The following is a 23,784-nucleotide window of genomic DNA, read 5'->3' as shown; positions in this document are numbered from 1 at the left end:
CCCACCCCTCCACCCACTCCCCACCCCTCCACCTCTCCCCACCCCTCCACCCTCTCCCGACCCTCCACCCTCTCCCCACCCCTCCAGTGTCCCTGCCCCTCCACCCTCTCCCGCCCCCCACCCTCTCCCGCCCCCTCCACCGTCTCCCCCACCCCTCCACCCTCTCCCCCCGACCCCTTCACCGTCTCCCCCACCCCTCCACCCACTCCCCACCCCTCCACCCTCTCCCCCGACCCCTCCACCGTCTCCCCCGACCCCTCCACCCTCTCCCAGACCCCTCCACCCTCTCCCCCACCCCTCCACCCTCTCCCCACCCCTCCACCCTCTCCCCCGACCCCTCCACCCTCTCCCCCGACCCCTCCACCCTCTCCCCGCCCCCTCCACCGTCTCCCCCTTTCATTTCTTACATTGCTTATTTGTGCTTCTGTTGTTGTTGAGTTAGATCAGACAATAACTGACTTATTCCAACACTGCCGACAGTACTGTTCTGTGATGTGTTTTTTTAAGTTTGTTTGTTGATTATTCTCATACTTTGTTTAGTAATTCATTTCTTTGGCTGCTCTCTCTTTTTTTATCTACTTTCTATTATTTTCCACTACATGGTCTAGTTACATTTGAGAGTACTTTTAAAAAGTTCATAGGAAAGTGGACTTAAAAGCTGCTCATTTTGACACATTTCTTTGAAGTCTGTGCATACATTTTCATAACATGTTGCTTCCACGAACTTTTCAAAGAGCCCTGTGTTTTAGTTCCTTACTGCATGAAGGCTGTGCCCTTTTCTCCGCACGCTGCTACAGATGTAACCCACTGGCTATGCTGTATTCCATTTTAGTTATTTCCATTTTCTAGTTATAGTATATTACAAATATGAAAGACATAGCTAAGATTTTAAGGGTACAAGGGTTTCTTATGTCTGTGTTTTAGTTTCAGCTTGAATCTATCATTTATTTTTAATTTTGTTTATTATGACCAGAGAATTTAAAAATAGTCATTATTTATTTGAAATAAATACACACACACACACACACGCACACACACACACACACACACACACGGGTGGCAGAGAGAGAGGTCTTCCAAATGCTGAGTTATTCTTCAGATGGCTGCGCCAGTCCAAGGTCCAGCCATTTGGCGTTTCCCCGTGGGTGGCAGAGGCCCAGGTGCTTGGCCCCCATCTGCTGCTTTCCCAGGGACTTTGGCAGGAAGCTGGAGGAAAGCAGTGTAGCCAGGACTTGAACCAGCATGCTGATCTGGGTTGCTAACTTGATTAGCAGCGACTTAACAGGCTGCGCCACAACAATGGCCCTTGAGGATTAGAGCATTTTCATCTTGTTATCTCTACTTTTGGGAATTGACGGATGCTTCCTTTGTTGCATAACATTTTGATATTATGCCTTTCTTTTGATAATTTGTAAGGTTTGTGTTTATTATCTTTATTTGAAAGGTAGATTTACGGAGAGAAGGAGAGACCAAGAGAAGGATTTTCCATCTGCTGGTTCACTCCCCAAATGACTGCAATGGCCAGAACTGAGCCAATCTGAAGCCAGGAGCCAGGAGCCCCTCCCGGGTCTCCCACACGGGTGCAGGGTCCCAAGGCTTTGGGCCGTCCTCGACTGCTTTCCCAGGCCACAAGCAGGGAGCTGGATGGGAAGCTGAGCTGCTGGGATCTCATATGGTTATTTGATCCCGGCGTGTGCAAGGTGAGAACTTTAGCCACTAGGCTATCGTGCCTGGCCCTACCAAGTCTTGGTTTAAGCTCCTGCTTTCCATGAACCATCATTTCCTGAGCTCTTGTATACAAAGTAACTATTTTGGAAAGGCAATTACTCCTTAATTCCTTGAAATACATAGTAACAGGTTACAGATCCTGTCTATATTTCTTCTTATTAGTTTTGGTTTTCTTATTTCATTTTTTAAACTTTTGGATTATCCATTTCACTTACCTGAAAGTACAGAGACAGAGAGAAAAATACAAAGAGACATGATTTCCCATCTTCTGGTTCCTTCTCAGAACCGGGCCACGGCCAGAAACCAGCAACTCACGCTAGGTTCCTCCCCTGCTCCGTGTGGGTATGTGGGTGGCTTTGAATCTCCTCCTGCTGCCCTCTGGAAGTGAGTCACATTAGCTGGTGCTCCAACACTGTGCCCAGGGTGCACACATGGCAAGTGTCGGACTGCCAGTCTCTGGGCCAGACACCCATGTCCGTGGTGAGGCTTTCTGTCCAGGTCTCTGTCCTATGTGTCTGCTCCCTTTCAGCTTGACAGGCATACAGGCCTCTTCTGGTCATTCATTGGATCGGAAAGAGGAGGCTGCTTTGCAGAGTAACGTAGTGAGGGCAGGGCTGGGTCACGTGCAGGGCTCCTTGTGGGACCTGGGCCTGTAGGAGAGCGTTCTTCTCAGCTCCCTCTTTGAATGCTATGCAAAATATTCACTTGAAGTTCCACCCATGACTCTGAGATGGCCTCTGCTTCCTGCCCTCCAATGGACTGCTTCCTGCGTGGGTAACATCTCTGACGGGTTTCACACCCAGCCCACCCTATCCTGATTCTGTTTTGTGCCGCACTCAGTCCAGGAGGCCCTCCCACTTCTGTTACCCCCTTTGTATGACGGGGAGGCTGACTTACCCCTCAGCGCACGCCGTTCGACCCTGCTGTGAAGTCTCCATCATGTTTTCCAAGTGTTTGCAGCTTAAGTATGAAAAATCCCACATTTTGGAAAGCATTTTTGTGCTACAAGATGGGTTATTTGGTCTTGACATGTATTTCTCAGCAAGTTAAAAGTTCTCATTTTTCAGTAAGTAAATGAGTGATTAAATTGTAGCATATTCGCCTCATAGAATACCATTCAGCAACATAAATGAACAATTTGCTGACACTTGCAACATCTTGGATAAATCCCAAACACATGCAAAATCCAGGCGGTTGGACACAGCAGCTCCTGTGAGACAACGGGCAGAGCAGCCTTCAAGCAAGGAAAGTCGGAGGTGACGGGGTGGGAGCAGGGAGGGCCTGGGACTGGAGTGCAGTTGGAAAAGCCAGCTGCTAAAGGCGCAGGGCATCTTTCTGGGCTGATGAAAGTTCTACATAATGACAGAAGTTTGGGCTCAATTCATTCGTTTTTCCTAGAGAAATGTTTCGGAATTGTATATTGACTTCACTGTATATTGACAATCGGATGCTGGGCTTTCCACCATCGTCTATCCCTACAACGTCACTTAAATAGCAGAATGAAGGACGTGTGACTGTGCAGGACTGTGCTGCTGTAATAATATAGGGGAAATCAGTTGGGGGTGGGATTTGGAAAAGGCGGAAGGAAAACCCTAGAGGCTATGGACTGCATCATAACAACAAAATCGTAACAGAAATAAATAAATTAAAACATTAAAAATGCAAATTGGATAGATTTTACATGAAAAATCTTAAAACTTTCAAGTTCTGCGGTGATTGGTACCCCACACTAAAATGCTTGAAGTATTTTGTGCTATAAAGAGTATCTGTTGATAAGAAAGAACATTGTTTTCCCTCCTAGGATCCAAATCTTCAGGCCCGTTCTCATCTCTTTTGCACCATCAGGTGGAGCTAAATGTGTCGTATTCCTAATGACAAGATCTGGAGCAGTATTCTCTGTGTGTGGTGCACCAAGTCAAGCTCTTTGCCGAGACTGACATGATTATTTCTCAAAATCTAACACGGCATGATTGGAAAGCACAACAGTTTAAAGAGGCTGCATAAAGCTCCGATGTGCTGGAGACAGGTGGCGACGTGAGCTGTGTCACGTGTGGTGTCTGCCAGTGACTGCTTTGGGGGCTTTCTCCCACCTTCGAGTCGGCACTTACAGGGCTTTCCTTCAGTTTCGTTGCCACCTGTTGATTTTGGTGAGTTCAAGTTTGCTACACTTGTGCCTCTAGCCGTAGCATGCCTGCTCTGTGTTCTGTCTGCGCTGGGCTCACTGCATTGCCTCCAGCTCTTGTTGAGAGCTGATGCCTGCTGTCCATCCACCCGAGGCACAGCAGGAGGCACACCACTTAGGTGGAACCTCAGCAGGTTTTCCCCTCCTGTTGGTGCTTATGCTTACTGCTGAGGCACGTGGGGCAGACCTCCCTGAGGGGAGCAGGTGACTTGGCGTCTCCCGATCTCGGTGACATGATAGGGTAATGAGTGGTGAGCGCATAGCAGCAGCTTAATTTTTAGATTTATTTGAAAAAAAAAAAAAGACAGAGGACACATGTTATCGATGGGCAGTCCCTGGGGCACACCTGCCATTATTCAGTTCCATATTCTTTTTTTCTTTTAACGGATTTTTCTTCTGCAAAAAATTGCACTTTTTAAAGAGTTGTACTGTTCACTTGAAAAGCAGAATGCTGGAGGGGATAACAGGGTGGAGGGCGGGAGGGAGGAAGATGGATCTTCTGTCTCACGCTCCGAATGGCCAGAACAGCCGAGACTGAGCCATGCTGAAACCCCCAGACCCATCTGGGTCTCCCACATGGGTGGGAGGGGCCCAGGCACTTAAGCTACCACCTGCTTCACCCCCCAGGGCGCACATTAGCAAGAAACTGAATCAGAAGCAGAAGTGGGACTGGCTCCAAGCACTCTTATGTGAGATGTGGGTGTCTCAGGCTAACCCTCTGTGCCATCCCGGCAGGCCCAAACGTGCACTTCTTAGAATGCAGAAACATTGGGCAGCCACGAATGTAGATACTTGGCGATCCTAGCTCATCTCATTTTTAATATGTGTCTTAAATCATTAAAACACTTACTGCTAGGCAGTGGGACTGAAAGAAAAGAGGGACAACAAAGCATTGGGTTTGCCTGGGTCCCCAGCCTGGATTGAACAAGGCCATTCATTTTTACCTCTTAGGCAAAAGGCTCATATGGACTCTGTGAAGAGACTGCAAGAGTTTGTGGGAAAATAGGCTTGAAAAATCTGTTCTTGAAATCTATGCCTCGTTGCAGTCATGCTACGCAATCCTCAGGAACTTAGCAAAGCCGTCTCCTGTGCATGCATCTCACCACTCCGTGCACCAATGCACATCCAGCGTTTGCCATGGACTCTTAGCAGCCTCCTCGCGTATGGAAAGGAGGTGGTGACTCTACAGAAGAGCCCCCGGGCCAGCTCTCTGGCATGCCCTAGGCCGTGCTGGCTTTGGCCCTGTGCTCTCTGTTAGCTTTCTTGGCATGTGGTCTCCCCTTTGCATGGACTAGCTGAGAATCCCTCACACGGACCCCTGCTCACCTGCTCCTGATGGAGGGGCTGCAGCAGGCCTCATTCCACCCCAAGGCACTGCAGCGAGGGAAAAGGGACAGGGGTCTTAGAGGCAGCCTCTGTTGGCAATATCACCCTGCTCCACCTGGCAAACAAGTCTCCCAGGGCACTGCTCACCTGCCTGTGGGCTCTGCGCCCCGCCCCATCAACATCGGACACATCTGGCCCTGTCTACAGTTGACTGAGAAAACTGACCCTTGAGGCTCTGGGAGAGAAAGATTTTGTCCCAGTCAGCACACATAGGGCTGGCATAGCAGGTAAGCGCTTGGGGCACAGTGACTTGGTGGCAGCCTTGAAATCCTAGTCTTGGTAGCTGCCCACTACTTGGACAAATGGCCGCCTTTTGCTGTGGGCACTCAGCAGGAGAGTTGGCACAGCTGGATCTGCTGGAGCCCCTCCCAGAGGAGTTCCCAGGACTGCTCTATGCTTGGTATCTGAAGGTCCCACACCTTCAGACACAGTTATAGAAAAGCACGTGCCTACTGTCGGTGCCCCTCACCATGCCATTTCATCCAGGAAGGGAACACGTTAGTTCGGCAGCTTCTCTGCAGGTTTTGTGGGGGACTCAGATTCAGTGTGGCGATCAGCGGTCAGAAGTGAAAGCCAGACCCTGGAGGCAAAGAGAGAGGAGGCGTCCAGCTGGCTGCAGGGCAGGACTCTGAGATTCCAGGCGGGGGAGGGCTTGCAAGGGCTGACTTGGTGTCCTGGGCAGATAATAGGAGCAGGTGAGCCTTGGGGAGGGTGTGGTTGAAGAATCAATGGAGCTGGTAGGAAGAAGCTGAAGGAGGCCCCGTGGGGTGTGAGGAGGAATAGAGATCCCTGGGCAACTGGTAGAACAGGTGGATGGCTGAGCCAGGGGCAGAAAGCATCTGGTGGGATGACGGCTCGGTTGGCGAGGCAGGGTGGGATGGGGGCCTGGGGGATGGAGCCACCACCGCAAGAGAATGGTGCCCAGGACCCATCCTTTATAAGTCAGGGATTGATGAGTGTTTCTCTGAGAGACTCCACTCTTCTTTCTGCTTTTCCTGCTTACCCGTTTGTGGCCCCAGGGTATTCCAGCACATTCCATGAATCGGCATCTCTTAGCTTGCTAGCAAAATCTCCAGTGTTGTTCAAGGTAGTTAAAAGTAGCTCGCATCTGGAATTTATGAAGGAGAATGCATCTCTCTCGGTGGGCGAGGGCAATGCTTGCAGTAGCCCTGGGGCTCCCGGGACCTCCACGATGTGGCAGGTTTCCTTCGGGCGGAGGGCAGAGGCAGGTCTTGTGGGGTCTAATGCTCCCACAGGGGCACAGCCCAAACTCCACCAGACGGAATGAAAAGATATGTGCAATGCGGTGTGGGATACATGAAATGCGGAAGGTTCTTGGAATCCATGCATCCAAGGGGTCTTCAACACGCTCATGAAAAATGCATGTTCTGAGAAGAGTATGCATGGATTTAAATTTTTTTAAAAAAAACCAAAATAAACCTGTCCTTTAGTTTCATTTTCCATAAACTCTTTGAAGTATCCTGGTGAAGTCTTTGGTACTCTCTTCCAAGAAGCAAAATTACAGCACAAAACTACGAATACGCAATGAGCTACGAAAGTGAAAACTTATTTAGAATGAGGAAAAAAATCACAACAAATTTTAAATTTTAGAAGTTGACAAATCTCGCTATCATGACAGAAACGTAGAAACCGGCCGTTGATGGCCGAGAGCTGCTGGACAGCCCTCAGGGTCTCACTCTGTGTGTTGACTGTGATTGCCTTTCATAGGAGAGCAGCTCAATCAATAATGCCACTTCCTCCCCCCCCCCTTTTTTTTTAAGACACATTTAGTTTTTTTTTTTTTAACTGGAAAGTCAGATTAACAGAGAGAAGGACAAAGATCTTCCATCTGCTGATTCACTCCCCAAGTGGCCATAATGACTGGAACTGAGCTGATCTGAAGCCAGGAGCCTGGAGCTTCTTCCAAGTTTCCCACGTGGGTGCAGGCTTTGGGCCGTCCTCGACTGCTTTCCCAGGCCACAGGCAGGGAGCTGGGAGGGAAGTGGAAGAGCTGCTGGGACAGGGGCTGGCACCATGCAAGGCAAGGACTTTAGCCACTAGGCTACTGTGCTGGGCCTACATTCTTCTCTTTACAGGTTTATTTATTTATTTGAAAGGAATCCCAGGGAGAGAGAGAGAGAGATCTTCCATCTGTTGGTTCATTCCTCAAATGCGTCAGGCTGAAGCCAGGAGTCAGGAACTCCATCCAGGTCTCCCACATGGATAGCAGGGGTCCAAGGCTTTGGGCTGTCTGTGTTGCTTTCCCGGGAGCATTAGTGAGGAGCTGGATGGGAAGTGGAACAGAGGGTTGGAACTGGCACCCCCAAGAGATGCAGACATTATAGGTGGCAGCTTGTCATGCTGAGTCACAGCACCAGCCCTTGCAATGCCACTTTCCTTACAGGTTGTGTCTTTCCTCTGGCATGCCTGGTGCTCCTTGCTTGCAGGAGTCCCTCTTGCCCGCAGATGCTGCTGCTGGTGGCACCTGGGCACCACCCATGTCAGAGGTGCCACCAGAGTGGCCGTGTGAAGTCTCTGGGTCTAGCTGGTGTAGCTTAGCCAGCTCTGCCCACTCTGGTGGCAAGCTGGCAATTAAGGCAGCACAGTGAAAGCCCCATATAGGAAGTGGCTGTCTATTGAGTCTTCTGTGAGCTCTGAAGACAGGCAGTGGGCACTTATTGGATGCCTGGCTGCTGCTTCTGGGACTGGGAGCGTAGATGGGCCCTGTACTCCCCCTCATGGCTGTGACTTTCATGGGGCCCAGGCTGGGCAGCACTGCACACCCCATTCCACTGGCGGACACTTGTAGGGCAGTGGTGGAGACCATATGCACAGGGACTGTGGTGAGTAAGGGTGGGTAAGTCAGCTGGTGGTGACTGCTCGGTGCCTGGCAGCTGTTCCGGCTCTTGCTCATTATCACCTCCTGTGAACTTTGAGCGAACCTTTCAGGCCCAGAGCCTGCTCAGGTTTGGCAGAAGTCACAAGGCAAGGCCCTGCTTCAGTCACTGGAACTTCTTGTTAGGGCTCTCCATGCAGCCGGACTGAGAGGGGATGGGGAGCCATGAGCAGCCAGCACAGTCCTTCTCCCAAGGTACAGGACATGGGTGTCAGGTGGACAAATCCCACAGTTTGCACGAGTCAATGTGCGACCCTGTGTTATAAGAATCTCACTGTGGGATTCTGTGCAAATGCTGAAAGTGGTCCCAGAGCTTAGCAAGCAATGGAGAAAATTCACTGTCTTGATAAGCTATGTGCATCCTGCACACATCACATCTAACTAGCCTCAAGCCTTTGTCCTCCCAAGTCAGAGAAAGCAGTGGGAGGAAGGTGCTGGTCTCCGGAGCAGGTGCTGCGGTGTCATATCGGCAAGGACTCTGCCTGGCATGGACTGAGCTGCCCGAGATGTTGCCAAAGCCTTTACCTTGGGATTCCAGAAGGAAACATGCCTATGCAGATTGAGGTTTTCTGCTTGGGTCGCTGGGGAAGTGAGACGCTGAACTTCCGGGGTCATGGGGTTGTACTTTTTTTTTTTGAAAATGCAATGCAATTGTCTCATGTTACATGTGTGAGTCTTGGAATTAAAATTTAAAGGGAGTTGTGAGTTGTGGTCCCTGGTCATGAACTGGCCATTCTGTGAATGTTTGTCAAGCTTAGCTCTGATGCTCGCAGGGTGCATAGTGGTCCTGGCGTACTTAGACTGATGGTATGTGGCAGTACTTCCTGGGGGACATAGCAGATGGACTTCAGTATATGTCGCCTAACTCAAATGTTCCCAGAAGTTGTCAGCTCTTTCAGCCTCCTCCGTATACACTCACTCGTTCTCCATCACAGGGAAGCCATGTGCTCTGTGGGCTCCTGCGACATCTGTCCTCTGCCTGGGCTTTGTCATATACCTGACGCAAATTTGCTTCCTCCTCTGTCCCCTCTCTAGCTGGATTATAGGGGCGTATGTGTTCCCATGCCTCTGCATCCAGCACTGATACCTCGCAGACAGTAAGGGCTCAAGAAAATATGCAGGGTTTGGAGCGAGTGAATGAGGCTATTTGTTAGGAACATTACTTTTAAAAGGTACAGGTCTGGGCCCAGCACAGTAGCCTAGTGGCTAAAGTCCTTGCCTTGCACGTGTCAGAATCCCGTATGGGCACTAATCCTAATCCTGGTGACCCTGCTTCCCATCCAGCTCCCTGCTTGTGGCCTGGGAAAGCAGTCAAGGACGGCCCAAAACTTTGGGACCCTGCACCTGCGTGGGAGACCTGGAGGAGGCTCCTGGCTCTTGGCTTTAGATCGGCTGGCAACCCCAGCCGTTGTGGCCACTTGGGGAGTGAATCATCAGATGGAAGATCTTCCTTTCTGTCTCTCCTCCTGTCTGTATATCTGCATTTCCAATGAAAATAAAATAAATCTTAAAAAAAAAAAAAGATACAGGTCCATGTAAGGGCTGTGGGGAAAAGTACTGAATGAAGAAAAAGCATCTAAACTGAGTCTGGAAATAGTTATTTTTTTCCTGCTACTGTTGGACCCTGTGGGCATCACAGGGGAAGAAGGTGAGACCCTTGGCTGGCCACAGAGGTCAGAATCTGCCAAGTGGGCATGGCAAACAGAAGGCCACTGTTTGGGTTGGCAGAAGGTCAAAGCAGGTGTGTCTTTTCTCCTCTCTGGGGGAGAAGAGGGTGGTCCTGGAGCTGGGCCTTGAAGGATGAAGGACTGCCAGGATTCTTCAGGGCGCTCAGGGTTAAAAGCAGGGAGCGAGAACAGCTTTACTGGCCTTGTACTGCAGGGGAATCTGGGCACGGCAGTGGGGCCGGCTTGGGGCCCGGGGCCCTGGCTCATCACTCAGCTCCCACACTCTCCTTTCTCCCAGGCTTCCTTCCAGGTGCCCCCTCAGAGCTCCCAGCAGCTCTGGGCTGGCAGCCTCACAGTCTGACAGGAAGGGAGGTCCTCTTTCCCCTTGCTTCCTGCACCTGTCCAGGCTTCATTCTGTGGCCATGCCTAGCCCCTTCCCAGCTGGAGAGGAAAGCATGCCTCTGTGACTGTGCCTAGACTGTGTGCTCACTGCGGGTTCTAGGCTCCTGCGGTTGGGAACCCACTTACCGAGGCTGTGCTCCAATCAGGTAACGAATAAATGAATGCGTGCCTGAGTGAATGGTGGACTTGACTTGTGCCTGGAGCTTTGTGGCTATGATGTTTTCTCACCTGGAAACACTAAAGAGGTGCAAGCGACAGCTTATGCCTGCACAGCCCATGTGGTCCCCAGTCCTGGCCAGCCAGGATGGTGAGCCAGGCCTGACCTGACGTGTGTGGTTGTGCTGTCCACGGCTTCCTTGGCTCAGTGGTACAGGTTCCACTTCGGGCTCAAGCCTCTGTGCCTTGTTAGTCCCTAGATGCCTGAGGCCCAGGACAGGGTTAGGCACAGAGGAGGGAACACATGCGGATGGCCACAAGGTGAGCTTGAATCCTCAGGCCAGTGGCACCCTGGCCAGGCTCCCCGAGATGGCTTTCATGCATGAATTCCAGACTCTTTGAAAGGCAGTTAGAGACTGTGGCCTTGTGGAGAGAGTTAGAGAGAGCTGCTGTTTGGGATGGCTCTAACAAGTTTCCCCAGCCATCATGCACAATGGGTCTCCCTTAGCATCTGTTTCTTATCATTAACCTAGGTCTCTGTCGCCGGCCAACAGTGACATTAAGGACGAGGCACACTCTGGAGGGTCTGGGAAAAGCTGGAATCGCAACCGGACCCCTTATTGCCAAAAGCGGCTGTGTTTGTACCCCTTTCTCCTTTTCTCCCCTCTCTCCTTTTCTTCCCTCTCTCTGCTGCTCTTCTCTGTTCTTGTCCCCGTACTTTTCTCTCCGTAGGTCTTACTGCTTCTGTACCACTTTTGTACCCCGCTCTGCTGCTTTTCCACCCAAAGATCTTAGCCCCTCTTCCCTCTCTGCAGCCCCGTTCTTCCTGCTCCATCCATCGCTCTTCTCCCCGTCTTTCTCCGCCTTGTCCCCCTCCTTAGTTTTCACAGCTGCTTTTATGCTGTTCTCCACCAATCACTTCTCCCCTGTGGGTCCACTTGGCGCTACCTGATAGGCCAGTAGTAATGACATAATCGCAGTGAGGGCATCAGCCTATCCCTGTGACTTCCTGTTTACCTGCTGGCGAGACCAACCCCACCTCCTGGACCTGGGGCAGCCGCCATCCTGCAATGGCCTTTCCTATTCCCAGAGTGGCTTTGGCACCCGCTTCCCACAGGACTCTCAATGTCTTGGCTTCAGCATGGAAGCCACGGCCCACTAGTGTCACGGCACACCCTGCTCCCACACTACATCCTGCTAAAAGGTAGGGTCCTGTGCAACCACTTCCCTTTGGGGTGTTGATGCTGCCAGCACACCCTGCTCCCCATCGCCTGTCTCTGCTTGACTTTCATCAGGTGCAGCCAGTTGACTTTAGCCAAGGCAGGTGAATGAAATTCCACATCACACCCGAAAGTTAGCAGAGAGCTGTGAAGTGCAGTGCCAGGATTGCATGCATCTTGTTGCCATCAACAGCACAGACTGGGAAGTTCTTCTGAGGAGCTGCGTCTTGGGCCAGCACCAGGGACTTCCCCGCAGCTGCCTTTCCTGTCAGGTTTCTACCAGGCAGTCAGCATGGCTGCTTAGTTCCATATCCTTTGGCTCTCCTGTATTGCCTCTTGCTTGGATTTCGTTTTCTCATTTTTTTTTTTATTTCTTTGAAATATTTCTTTTATTTTTGCTTGAAAGGCAGAGTTACAAAAAGAGAGAGAAAGATCTTCTATCTTCACTCCCAAAATGGCTACAATGGCTACAGTTCATTCAATACAAAGCCAGGAGTTTCTTTTGGGTCTCAAGACTTTGGGCCATCCTCCGCTGCTTTCCCAGACCACAAGCAGGGAGCTGGATGGGATGTGGAGCAGCTGGTCCTGGAAGCAGCGCCCCTATGGATTGCCAGCATTGCAGGTGCTGCAGAATTAACCTTTCTTAAATTTCTTATCCAAAGTATTTCTGCTTTTCATGTGTTTGGTGGTTTTACCTCCCATCTTTTCCCACTTGGGGCCCCCATGGTCCTATGGCAGCCATGTTCCTCTCTGACACCTGCTCTGACCTCTCCGTATTTCAGTAGCGATTCCTACACAGGTGTGTGCCATCTCTCAGCATCAACTCTGCTCAGCTGCTCTGCGTAACATCCTTGGGAAAGGAGGCTGGCCGTTTGGAAGAGCATCATGGGGGTGATTTTTGTATCTTCTAAGTTTAGGGCCCTCACAGGATCAAAGTCTGACAACTGCTGTGTCCAGGACAGGCAGGAACGCTTTTGTTCCTAGTTGCCTGCCTGTATTTGCACTGAATGATCCCCTCTGATTCCGCCCAGCAGGAGCCCTGGAGCCATGTTCTGCCCCCGTGAGCTCGTCCACCTAGCCGGACTCCTGCATTTGGCTTGCCTGTCTGGCTCATTCTTGGGCTTCTCTTCTTCATGCAGTGGCAGGACCAGGCCTGGCACTCGGGCAGCTTGCTGTCTCCTTGCTGGTGTCCCTTCAGCCCACCCACCCGCTCTGTTACACATCCATCTGTATGTCTGTGTATCTTCTGTAGGGATAAGCCATGATTGGATGTGTTCCCGTCAGGTCACTGACTCTGACTTGGCCCTGGCAGTGTAACAGAGACTCTTTGATCAGAACCTGTGGGTTTAGCTGGGTGCTCAGCGGAACCTCCTTGCTTTGTTTTCCGGACTCCTAGAAGCACTGACGTCTGAATGGTGAGTGTTGTGGTCCCTTGCCCAGGGATTCTGGGATCTGTAGGTCTCGGCTTCAGACTGTAGACCTGGGTGAGCCTGGATGAGTGGGGACTGTGTCTTAGCCATCTCAAGGCTGCCTTTGGGGGTTACTGCCTCACTGCAGCTTCTGGCTTTGACAATCCTTAGCTGGCGACTCTTGGTCAAGTAATTGTGTCACATTGTACAATGGGGATGAGAACAGCTATAATGCATGCAAATCGCTTCTAAGATGTGGCTGAGAAAAGAGACTCAGAAGCGTTGGTTCTTGTTTGGTTGCGGTTACTACTGATTAACCTTTGTGCATCTCAGACCCCCGTGCACAAATTGGGACCATGCTGTTGAAGTTTTCCTTAGGGTTGTTAGAGAAACACGAGGAATTGTAAGCTGTGTGTCAGTGGTGTTAGTTATTTTTTTGGCACATCCTGATCCATCAACCCAGTAACATGATATACATAATTGAGACTTTATATCTACATATCACAGGAGTTTATACACACACAGTGTGAAGCAGGGAAATCCCATTAGCTAGAACCAACTCAGGTACTCAGTAGGCATCCCAAATGTAATGTGACCAACAAATAAATAAGTCAGGTGATCTCCCTTCTGCTGCTGCTTCTCAAGAAGGGAAGTGATGTATATTAAATGTCATGTATTGGAACAGATTTCCTCTTGTGTTTGAAAAGTGCAGTGGCTCCTTGATTCCTCAAGTTCAATCCTTTCTGTCCTCCATCACAGGCTGGTAATTACATCCTTGGCAATTGGTATTTCCCAGGGATTAATGTTTGGTGCCAGCTTTAATGTTAGAGTCATAATTAGAATATTCATTATGCTAATAACATTCCCCATTTGTCTTATGTATATTCATGTATGAGAAGATATGATAATTCTACGTAACTTAGTTGGGAGCAGGTAGGCTGGTGCATCAGTAGAGGAGAGGAACGTAACCCAGGGACCTGCAGTGGCCCAGGACCTGTGACAGGTGCTCTGGATCGGTGATGTCCCAGAAGCCTTGCAGCTGTGCTCAGGAGCACCCAGAGAATCAGGCAGCATGTGACTTTCGTGGCGCGTGATGCTGGGCCTGATCCCAAGGCCCTTTCCTGCACAGTGCGACTGACACCGCCTCTTCCCTGGGAAGCAGTGTCTGCCCCTTCTTGCTGGGTTCCCCTCTTCTCCAGGGGGCCAGAGGAGAGGAGGGGAACCCTTCCCCACAGTCACTGGGAGACAGCAAGGAGACTGGCCAACAGCAGGTGGGAGGTCACCTGACTCATGTTTGTTATCACATTACACTTGAGCTGCCTATGGAGTACCTGAGCTGGTTATAGCTAACACAACTCACTGGTTTTACACTGGAACCCACCAGCCTGCTCAGGTGCAGTCTTTAAAAGCTGCAGATGCCTGTCATGGAGCCATGCTCCTGAAACCTCCAGTCCTGCCCTCAGCTGGTGGAGACAGCGGAGAGACGAGGCTCCTAAGAGTGGAATGGAGTTCAGAGGAAACAAGAAATCTGGGCGTTCAGACATAAATGGCCAGAGGGTGGCGGGAGCTCAGGGGACACTGAGGCCTCCTCTTTGAGCTACTTTGAGGAATGAGCAGTTCATGAGGTACAGGAAGGGGAAGCAGCCTGGGGCCAGATCGAAAGAAACGGGATGCTGCGTCAAGGGACTTGGGCTTGAAGAACCCACTGGTCAAAGTTTATGATAATGTTGGAAACACATCATCACACTGAGCAGTGCCTCATTGTTGATTCCATCTTGCTGTCTGGGAGAAATATTTTGCGTTCTATGTTTTCTGTAGCTCCAAGGGTTCCAGAACCTTCCATCCCTTCAATGCTCCCTGTCCTGGGGGACATGCAGCGCTGGCAGGAAGAGCTCTCCTTTCTGGCCTCATGGTTTAGGTGGGCCCGGCTTCCAATCCTAGGAGAAGTAAAGATGCAAGGTACCCCAAGATTGTGTCTGCTTTGTGGGGCCAAAAAAAGCAGGGGTTCTGGTGTTGCATCTGCTGGCGTTTTGAAGGAAATACTGCATTTTCCCCTTATTTGTGTGCCTGGCTGGCCTCTCCCGATGGAGATACACAGTCATGTGTTACTGATATCTCGTACTGGGCTGCGGACTGCGTGTGTGGCGCTGACAGTTGCAGCGGCCAGAGATAACCTGCCTGCAAAGAAGTCACATCCAAATGAAGACAAAATGCTCAGAAGGATGATTCCAAGGCAAAAAAGTGACCATTTTGCTGTGAGAATATTTTCAGGCGGTTTAAAATGAGACACTAGCAAAGAAATGGTTGCACGCTAGGCTGGGTAAGAAGCGAAACCTCTGCCTCCAGCCTCACACCGAGGCTCAGGAGCCGTAAATATTTGGCGTGATTACGTGCAAGTATTTAATAAACACAGAGTTGTATTTAAAAGGCTTTCTGGGCTCAGTGCGCCTGATGTCAACCGTCGTTAGCACGTGCGGCTTACCTTCCCCAGAAAGGGTTCGGCAGTGGGCATTTAGCAAGATCTGCACACCCACACGCCACAGATGGCTTCATTTTAGAAGAGATGAAACTGCATTTGGTGGAACTGATTAAATATAAAAACACCGCCATCTGCCATTTATTCTAATATAAAACGGCTCGGGCAGATGCTGACATCTTTGGAGATGATGGATTCAGCCCCGACAAGGGGATGCTCAGAGTGCTCCAGCTGCTGGCCGCCTGACGACCTGGCTTTGCAAAGGCTCCTGCCAGTCTAGAGCTTCCCCTCGGCTCTAGCAGGCGAACGGGGAGCACTCCTGGAACGGGGAGCACTCCTGCAGTGAGACGGGATTCTGAGCACTGAGACTCTTCCTCCCACTCCCCCGCCTGCCCTTGCCACTGACTTCTGGTCCAGGTCTAGCTGGGAGGATATTTTACACATCGGCGCTGTTCTATTTAACTGCCTGGAACTCCCACAGCATTAGAGCGGGAGGAGAGCCATGTTTGGAAAAGAGTGTGTTTTGAAATCTGCAGTTTAGCGTGGCTTGGAGGTAGCTGCGCTTCAGCGTCTCAGCATCTGTGGCTGTGGGGATGCCTTGGGCAGAGCAGTAACTAACGCCACCTCGTATGCAGCAGGGTTTTTCTCTAACATTTTAGATAACCTGACTAATTTGTTTGGGAAGGAAATGTTGGGACCAAGACATTTTCTTGGCGCTCTTTTCATTTTTCTTTATAAACAGTCTTGGATTTTTGTTTTCTGTTAGAATCCTCACGTCAGAGGAGATGACCCTGGTATTTCCCATCGTGTTCATTGCATTTGAAATTTTAAATTGTGCAGCTTCAAGAAGGGTGTAGGTGCCACCCGGCTCTGTGGGGCTGCCTGCGAGAGTGGGCACGATGAACCCCTGGGAGACTGTCACGAGTTTGGGCTGTCATGAGGGTTGGAGGGAAGCCGAACCCGGGGTGGAGGAGAGGTCATCTGAGAGACAGGGAGGGCTGCTCGGAAGAGGCAGCGTTGAGGCTGCCATGTAACAGACAGGAGGAAGTTCCCACTGTAGGGCAAAGTGCCCAGGCGAAGGGGAACTTGGGCACACTTTGGAGGTGGAGCTGTCCTCAGAGACGCCCTCGTGTGCCTTTTTCTGCAGTCCCTGCACCCCACCATGTGACCACACCCACTGCCTCTGCACCTGCTGGGTGCTGAGGCATACCTTCCATCCAAGGAGCACAGGTACTTCCTCTTTGGGTTCTCAGTCCTTGGGAAGCACTGGTCCTGCCAGCCCTCACTGCAAGCTTGACCACCCAGCCTGATGGCTGACGGTCCTTCCTACAGCCTGTGGAAGGCTACCGCTGGCTGTGTGATTTTCTCGTGGGGCCCTGGGATGAATCTTGAGGCTTTGTGATGCTGCGGTACCAGATGGTTCTTGTGGTTTGTGGCTCTCGGCTGGGATGCCTGGCACAGCTGTGAGCACCCAGTGTGTCTCTATGAAGCTTCTGCAAATGCCGGCTTGGGCATCCTCACCGCATGGTGCGGTGGAGGCTGAGGCTTTCATATGCAATGGCCGTCTGTCTTCAGACAGATGCAAAAACTGGCACCCTGCCCCAGAAGACATGTAGCAGGCTTTCTCGGCTGTGCCAGGCAGCCAGGGCATGCAGGACATACACAGCACAAACTCTGGTTCAGCGGTGCTCAGCTCCAAGAAGCCGTGGCTGCAGCATTTTCAGGTAATAACACTGAACTTGCATTGGGTTCTGCCTTCCTTGTAGTTAGAGGTGTGAAGCGACGAGGAGACTGTTGAGAACCTGAACTAGCAGCTGGCACTGTGAGAAAATAGCCGGGAAAAAAGTGTGGCTGATGACGTGTGTGTGTGTGTGTGTGTCCAAGGCTGTTGCTCCCTAGACAGCCCCAGGAGGCCCAGTGTTCATAGGAGCAGATCAGAAACACGCTCTGGCTGGCAGGTTTGCTCCAACACGGCTTTAGTGAAGCCACTCAGTGTGACTTCCACCCCAAGAGCTTTCATGCACTGGTTGCGTGAGGAGCTGCTCAGAACCCGGCTGATTCTATGCCCCAGGAGTACCAACGAGGGCCTCTCATCCTCTCTCGAAGCAGAGCAACCAAGCTCCAAGTTAAGGTGGGAATTAATCTGGCTGCTAATCCTTCCCCAGTGAGGAGTCCTTCAAGGAGAATCAGAAGTGGGCAGCCTTGTATGCTCAGAGCAAGACACGGGCAGCCTGGAGAGCAGCACCCCGGGTTTCTAAGCTGCAGGTGGAAGCCACGCATGCTGGGAAACTCCCAGATTCTGCTGCACCCTGGCACTCTTCCGCCAGGCTCAGTTCAGCTCATTCTTCGGGTTGGTCCCATGTCTGCTGCAGACCACGGCTCTGCCTAGTTTGGGCTGCTTCCCCTGTGCTAGTGATTTCTCCTCTGTAAGTAGATGTCCCCCTACCTCCGCATGCTCATTTAGTCTTAATTGCCGAGCATGAACATGCTGTGTACTTAGCGTCCAGGTCCCTGGAGGCCACATGCAGCCGAGCGCTGCGTGACCCGTGAAACCGTGTCATTCTCATTGGCAGCTCCTGATTGAAAGCAGCACAGGTCCAGAGTTTGGGTTTTTGTTTGTTTGTTTGTTTGTTTGGTACCTTTAATAGGAATATTGCAATGTCTGACGGCTCTCAGACTTGCATCATGCATCCACAGCTGATGGGGAAAAATATTGTACACCTGCCCACTCCTGGGTCAGCACAGGCCTCCACAGGACACCTGTCTACTCCAGGGCTGGCACAGGCCTTCAACAGCTCCAACGTTCCCCATTGCATGCAGCATCATGCAAACAGCACCTCCACACCTCAGCTCCTGCTGGATGAGATGCAAACTCATGCCACAGAATGGAGGGCATGGCTGGGCTATGGCCCAACCCTCCAGCCCCCACCCCGTGACCTCTGACCTCCCACCAGAGCCCCCTGAGTCTCTTTTCTGTGTTGCAAACACAGCAACTTTGTTTTAACATCTTCTCTGCCTCCACCAGACCTTGGCATCCTGCTTAGCACTATGAAGCAGCCAGTGAGTGCAGGATGCACAGCCGCCCTCAGCACTCAGTGCCCAGGCACACCAGAGACACAGGGAGGCCTTGTTGTTGGCACAGTGCAACACGGACAAAGAGGTTTGGCAGGTGCAGTGGGCATGGACTTTAAGGAGCCAGGGGCAGATTCTTTGCACCCACAGACTTCCATCTGTGGACAAGGTGACCCCCCCCAATCACACATCCAAGGCCTGTCTGCCAAAGAAAGGCCTTGGGGTTCCATCACAGATGCCTGAGTGACCATCACAGGAAGAGCCAGTGCACAGGGCCTGCCGGACACAAGGACATGGTGGCCACTGGGGGAGAAGGGTGGTGAGATTTGAAACCACAGAACCTCTCCAGGAGATGCCACTGCCACGTGCGGGCCTCTGGTCATGTTCTTACCTAGGCTGCTGGTGTGTCCATCTGCAGACACATGTGAATTTTGCTTGTAGTAAGACCATGCCTGGGGCCTCGCTTGGGCAGCCACCACATGCAGCTGAAAGCGGACTGTGGCCAGGGCGTTCACACACTCAGCAGGAGAGCTCCCATGGGCCCTGCCTGCACCACCCACCCCCAGGCTGGGCAGAAAAGGAATGCAGACTGGGAGTGTGAATTCTAGGGCTGGCCTCTAGGACGTGTCGTGGGACAGGGGCCCTCACAGCTCACTCCGTGTCTGCATATTTGCTGAGCTGCCCAGCCCTTTCTGCTGCTCCTGGGAGTGGTTTACCCCATTCCTGGAGGCTGAGTCTGTATTCTGAGCAATTGCAGGTGACCCAAGCCCTGGAGGTGGGACAGAGGTATGTGTAGACAGACCGTGCCCACCTGACACCCCTGTCCTGTTGGTAATGCAGCTGGGTTTGCACCTGCACTTGCAACTGTTACCCAGCTCTTCCCTTAGGGATCTGACCTGGGCAGGGACGGGTACAACACCTCTGTTCCTGCTGCCCCTTCCCTCCTCACTGTGAGGCTCTGGGAGCTTTCCTTAACTCTCTCTCTTCATTTGTCTGAGAAGGATGATGATGGGGCTGGCTTAAGGAGGCCAAGGCAATCACATAGTATAATGCCTATGGGGAGGGTGGCAGGAGAGAGACCCAGTGCAGCCAGGGCAGCAGGGGATGTCTGCTCCAGCATCACCCAGTGCCACCACATGCTACTGGTAACATTTGGATGGGAGCAGAGACACTGGCGGATAGAAACTCTAGAGAATTCCATTTTACACTCAACTCCTGTGTCACCCAAAATGACAAGTACAATGGCCATGGTCCTTTCTCCCCAAGATGCTCTACTCACAGGTACATCAATCCAAGCCTGGGAAGATGAGCTCAGCCAGGGCTGAGGCAGGCTTTCAGCTCCCCCAGTCAGGCTGAGCACGCTGGATCCCTGCTTCCCAGCATACTTCTACGTGTGTGTTTGGATTTTCACAGCCCTGATCAATAATTCATTTGGTTTGTGACTGCAGACAACATGATTTAATATGTCCAGCTAAATTATGTCCCCATAGGAACACTCATGCATACCAAAGAAAAAAATGCAGGCACTGCTGTGCTGGCTCCTCGTGGAAGCAAGCGTGTGCACATGTCTGGGTGTGCTGTTGGCAGAAAAACAACAAGCAGACCTTCAGGATCAAGTTGGGGACCCCAGTGCAGAGAATCAGGGACCCCCCATCAGAGTACCCAGCACCCAGCACTCTCCCCACATCCACTGGAAGTGCCAGGGTGACCTGTAGCCAGGAGGACGACAGTCGTCTACAGTGGTCCCCGGTAATTGCCATGCTTTCCCACTTTTTCTGTCTGTTTCATTGCCAGCCTTTCTGGCCACTCCTTGCCTGGAGCAGCAGAGAAGCTCCGGGTGAGCTGGCAGAACTGCCCAGCCCTGTTTTTGAGGGGTTGATGGTGAGCCTGTTGTGGTTTCTGCTTTGAAAAGGGGAATCTGGCATTCTGGAGCTTCTGCATGACCGAATGGGAGTCTGCTTTCACTTGGCTCAATTCTGCAGCCATGTCTGACACCCCTGGCTGCGCTAGGGTCCCATTCTCTGCCACTGTGCTCTTGAGGGGAGCAGCAAGGGAGGTGGCAGACTCCGTGGGTTCAGACCGTAGCTCAGTTGCTCACTGGCTGCACCATCTTGGGGATAACTGACTTCTCTGAGCTGTAGCTTTCATATCTGTGCAATGGGCATAATGATCTCACCCTGCCACTGCCCTTGGGAAGGATATGTGGGCTCCAGTGTGATTATAATCTTTGAGCAGTGCTTGGTACACACTTATACTAAAATATGGGCTAGCAGTGTATGCTTATTGTAACCAGTCAGTTCTTGAGTGTAATCAGCCATTCCCTGGCCACACTGGTGCCAGCCTGGGCATGAGTTCCCTCCATCTTTGGCATGTCAGGATTCTTTATGCTGAGCTTACAGATGGGCTCAGACTAAGGGTCAGAGGACAGCAAGGATGCCCGGGGATGCCATGTCTGGGGAGATCTGGAGTGGTGACCCGATGCCCTCTGATCTCTCTGAATGCAGGGAAGGGGAATGAGCACTGAGGGAGGCGTGGGGGAAAAGGTGCCATCAGCTGGCATTTAGCACGCCCGGAGAGGGAACCCAACACGGATGGAACTAGACAGGCTCCATCCCCAGCCCATGTCAGAAATTTGGGTTGCAGCTGGCATTGTGGTGTAGTGGGTAAAACTGCCACATCTGATGCCAACATTCCACATGGGCTCTGTTTGGTGTTCTGGCTTTTCTGATCCAGCTCCCTGTTGCTGGCTCAGGAAAGGGAGAAGATAGGCCAAGTGTTTTGGGACCCTAGTATCCATGTGGGTTATCCAGAAGAGGCCCCTGGTTCTTGGCCTTGGTCTGGCCAGGGCTTGGCTGTTGAGGCCATCTGGGGAGTGAACCTACAGGCAGAAAACCTTACCTTCTTCTGTCTCTCACTGTGTCCTCTTTCAAATAAGTAAATAAATCTTTTTAAAAAACCTGAATTTCTGTATCCTGTGGAAGCCCTCCATGAGATTCTTCATTCAGGTCTCTAGCTCCAGGAGACCTGAGCTGGGCATGGTGAGCAGGCCGGACAGTGGGATCTTCAGGCAGCTGAAGGAAAGCGTGCAGTAGGCGGAATAGTGTGTGCATCTCCCAGATGTCAAAGCACATCTTTGAGTTCCACTTTCATCCTCTGGCTAGCTTCCTGTGGCTGTCACGGCTGGGTCACACTATCGGCCTTGGGAGATCCTGTGTGCTTGTCTTCTCCAGCCTCCTGCTGCCCACCCCCTGCCCCAGAGCCCTCAGCTGGGGTTCTTGCTCCATCTTCAAGATTTGTCCCCGGCTCCAGGCCTGCTCTCCTGTCACCTGCCCTCTTCCTGATGGTTCCAGGAATCCTTGTGGCTCCATGCAGACATACCAGTACAAGCCAGGACAGTCCTCCAAGGTGAACAGCCTCCATGCAGCCACTTCTGCAGTCCCTCTTTCCAGGATCACGGGCATAGACCCTGCTCACCCAAACAGAGAGCAAGACTGGTGGCAGGCAACCAGTTACAAGACTGTAGAGGGGTCCTGGGCTGCTAGGGGTGGGCTTGGGAGGAGGGCACAGGGGGTTGCAGTGATGGGTGCTGGGAGGTGAGGGAGAGGCCGGGAGGGCCAATCCCAGTTGTCCGACTTGGATCTAAGTGATGAGACTGGAATTAGAGTTGCTTCACCAAAGAAAACTGGTGATGAGTGAAAATTCCAGAATGATCTGTAACTTATAAGGTTTATGACAAGGAAAGCACTCATGTTTATAAATCAGTTATCATTAGAAAATTATACACTGATTTTGCCTGAATCATTAATTATCAAATGACAACAGCTGCTGATATCTCATAAACAAGCTATTCTAAAATTATTCTATTAGAAGTATCGTGCAGTGAAAGGAAAGACCTGTGGGTGTGGAGGTTGGAAGTACGTCTTAGAGTTCTTTTTTTGGTTCAGAGCGTGTTCTAAAAGCTCCACTTGAGAGCCAACAACTTTCACTCAAAAAACTCCAGCTGCAGAAAGTCAAGTCCTCTGTTTTCTAGGAGTGCGCCATGGTCAGCTGTAGACTCCTCAAGGATTTGGATACTTTTTGCTGTTCTCCTGTCTGCTGTCCATTGCCGCGTGGTGGGCAGCCCCATGGAGCCGTGACTAACACAATCATCCTCTCATGACATCGCAGGGCTTCTCTGTGAGAGCTGCAGAGCTGGGCAGCCGGGACTCCTCTTTATGCTACTTTGTGTGTCCGCAAGCGGCCACAGGTGAACCCAGACCCAAGGGGGACAAGCAGACCCAGCTCTCCCCGAGAGACGTGTGAGGACACTGGCCTTTAGTCATCACCCACACCGTGCTTCCCCTTGGCTTTGCCCACCGTGTGCCCACGCTCCCAGGGCCCCTCAGATGGCCCAGCAATGCAATGCCAGCAGTAGCCTCAGCGCAATGATCTCGTGTGAGCCTCAAAGGAGCAGAGGGACCACTGGACACGCCTCTCAGACCTCGGTCGCTTGAGGGACCTGCCTCAACATCTGAGCCTTGGTCTCCCGGTCTTCTTTCAAGGATATTGCCAGAATTGGCACCAGAGACAGTGGCTGGGCACTAAAACAAGGCTCCAGATAACTGACCCTGTCTTCCTTGGCCTGTGGGGCCACTGCTGCTACTGGTGCTGTCTCAGCCAGTAGGCCTGGGTGCTGCACAGGCTGAGCACCAAAGCACACGCTCCTCTCACAGCCATGCACCTGATCAACTCTTCAAAGTTGTTTGTGTATTTGAGAGAGAGAAAGCGCACTCCTACCCACTGGTTCACTCCCCAAATGCTGCGATGGCTCGGGTAGGGTTCGGCTGAAGCCAGGAGCCTAGCATTGCATCCTGGGGAATGGAGGGACCCAGGTCAGTCAGTGCCTGCTGCCTTCAGTTACATTAGCGCCCTGGAAGCAGAGCTCAGGTGCTCTGACAGGGCACACGGCTGGCCCACCCGGTGTCTGCTACTCACCCCTCGGGTGCTGTGGACTCGGCCTTGGAGGAGATGGACTTTGCTTGCCCGGCCTGAGCCACTTCATGCGTCTTCAGTGCTCTAGTGCTCACTCGTGCCTCCCTTGACTATTTCAGACGCGTTTATGTTGTCAGCCTCACAGTTGCTGCAGATGAGCGGCAAACGTAGAGGGTGAGGCCCACTTACGCACTCCCAGGTGCGTGTCTGCGGTGGCAG

At 51.8% G+C, this 23,784-nt stretch overlaps 1 long non-coding RNA gene across 1 annotated transcript; it reads left to right on the top strand.

Moving 5' to 3' along the window:
* Positions 1 to 11,466: 11,466 nt before the first annotated feature.
* On the top strand, positions 11,467 to 23,223 carry LOC121164662. Its single transcript, XR_005885150.1, has 2 exons — positions 11,467 to 11,621; positions 22,625 to 23,223. It is a non-coding gene; the product is annotated as an uncharacterized LOC121164662 (long non-coding RNA).
* The last annotated feature ends 561 nt before the right edge of the window (positions 23,224 to 23,784 follow it).

The sequence above is a fragment of the Ochotona curzoniae genome, unplaced genomic scaffold (genome assembly GCF_017591425.1).
Source record: "Ochotona curzoniae isolate NIBS_2020 unplaced genomic scaffold, NIBS_Ocur_1.0 contig_883, whole genome shotgun sequence".
Taxonomy (NCBI): domain Eukaryota; kingdom Metazoa; phylum Chordata; class Mammalia; order Lagomorpha; family Ochotonidae; genus Ochotona; species Ochotona curzoniae.
The sequence above is the reverse complement of the archived record's forward strand: the minus strand, read 5'-3'. Positions and strand labels throughout refer to the sequence as shown.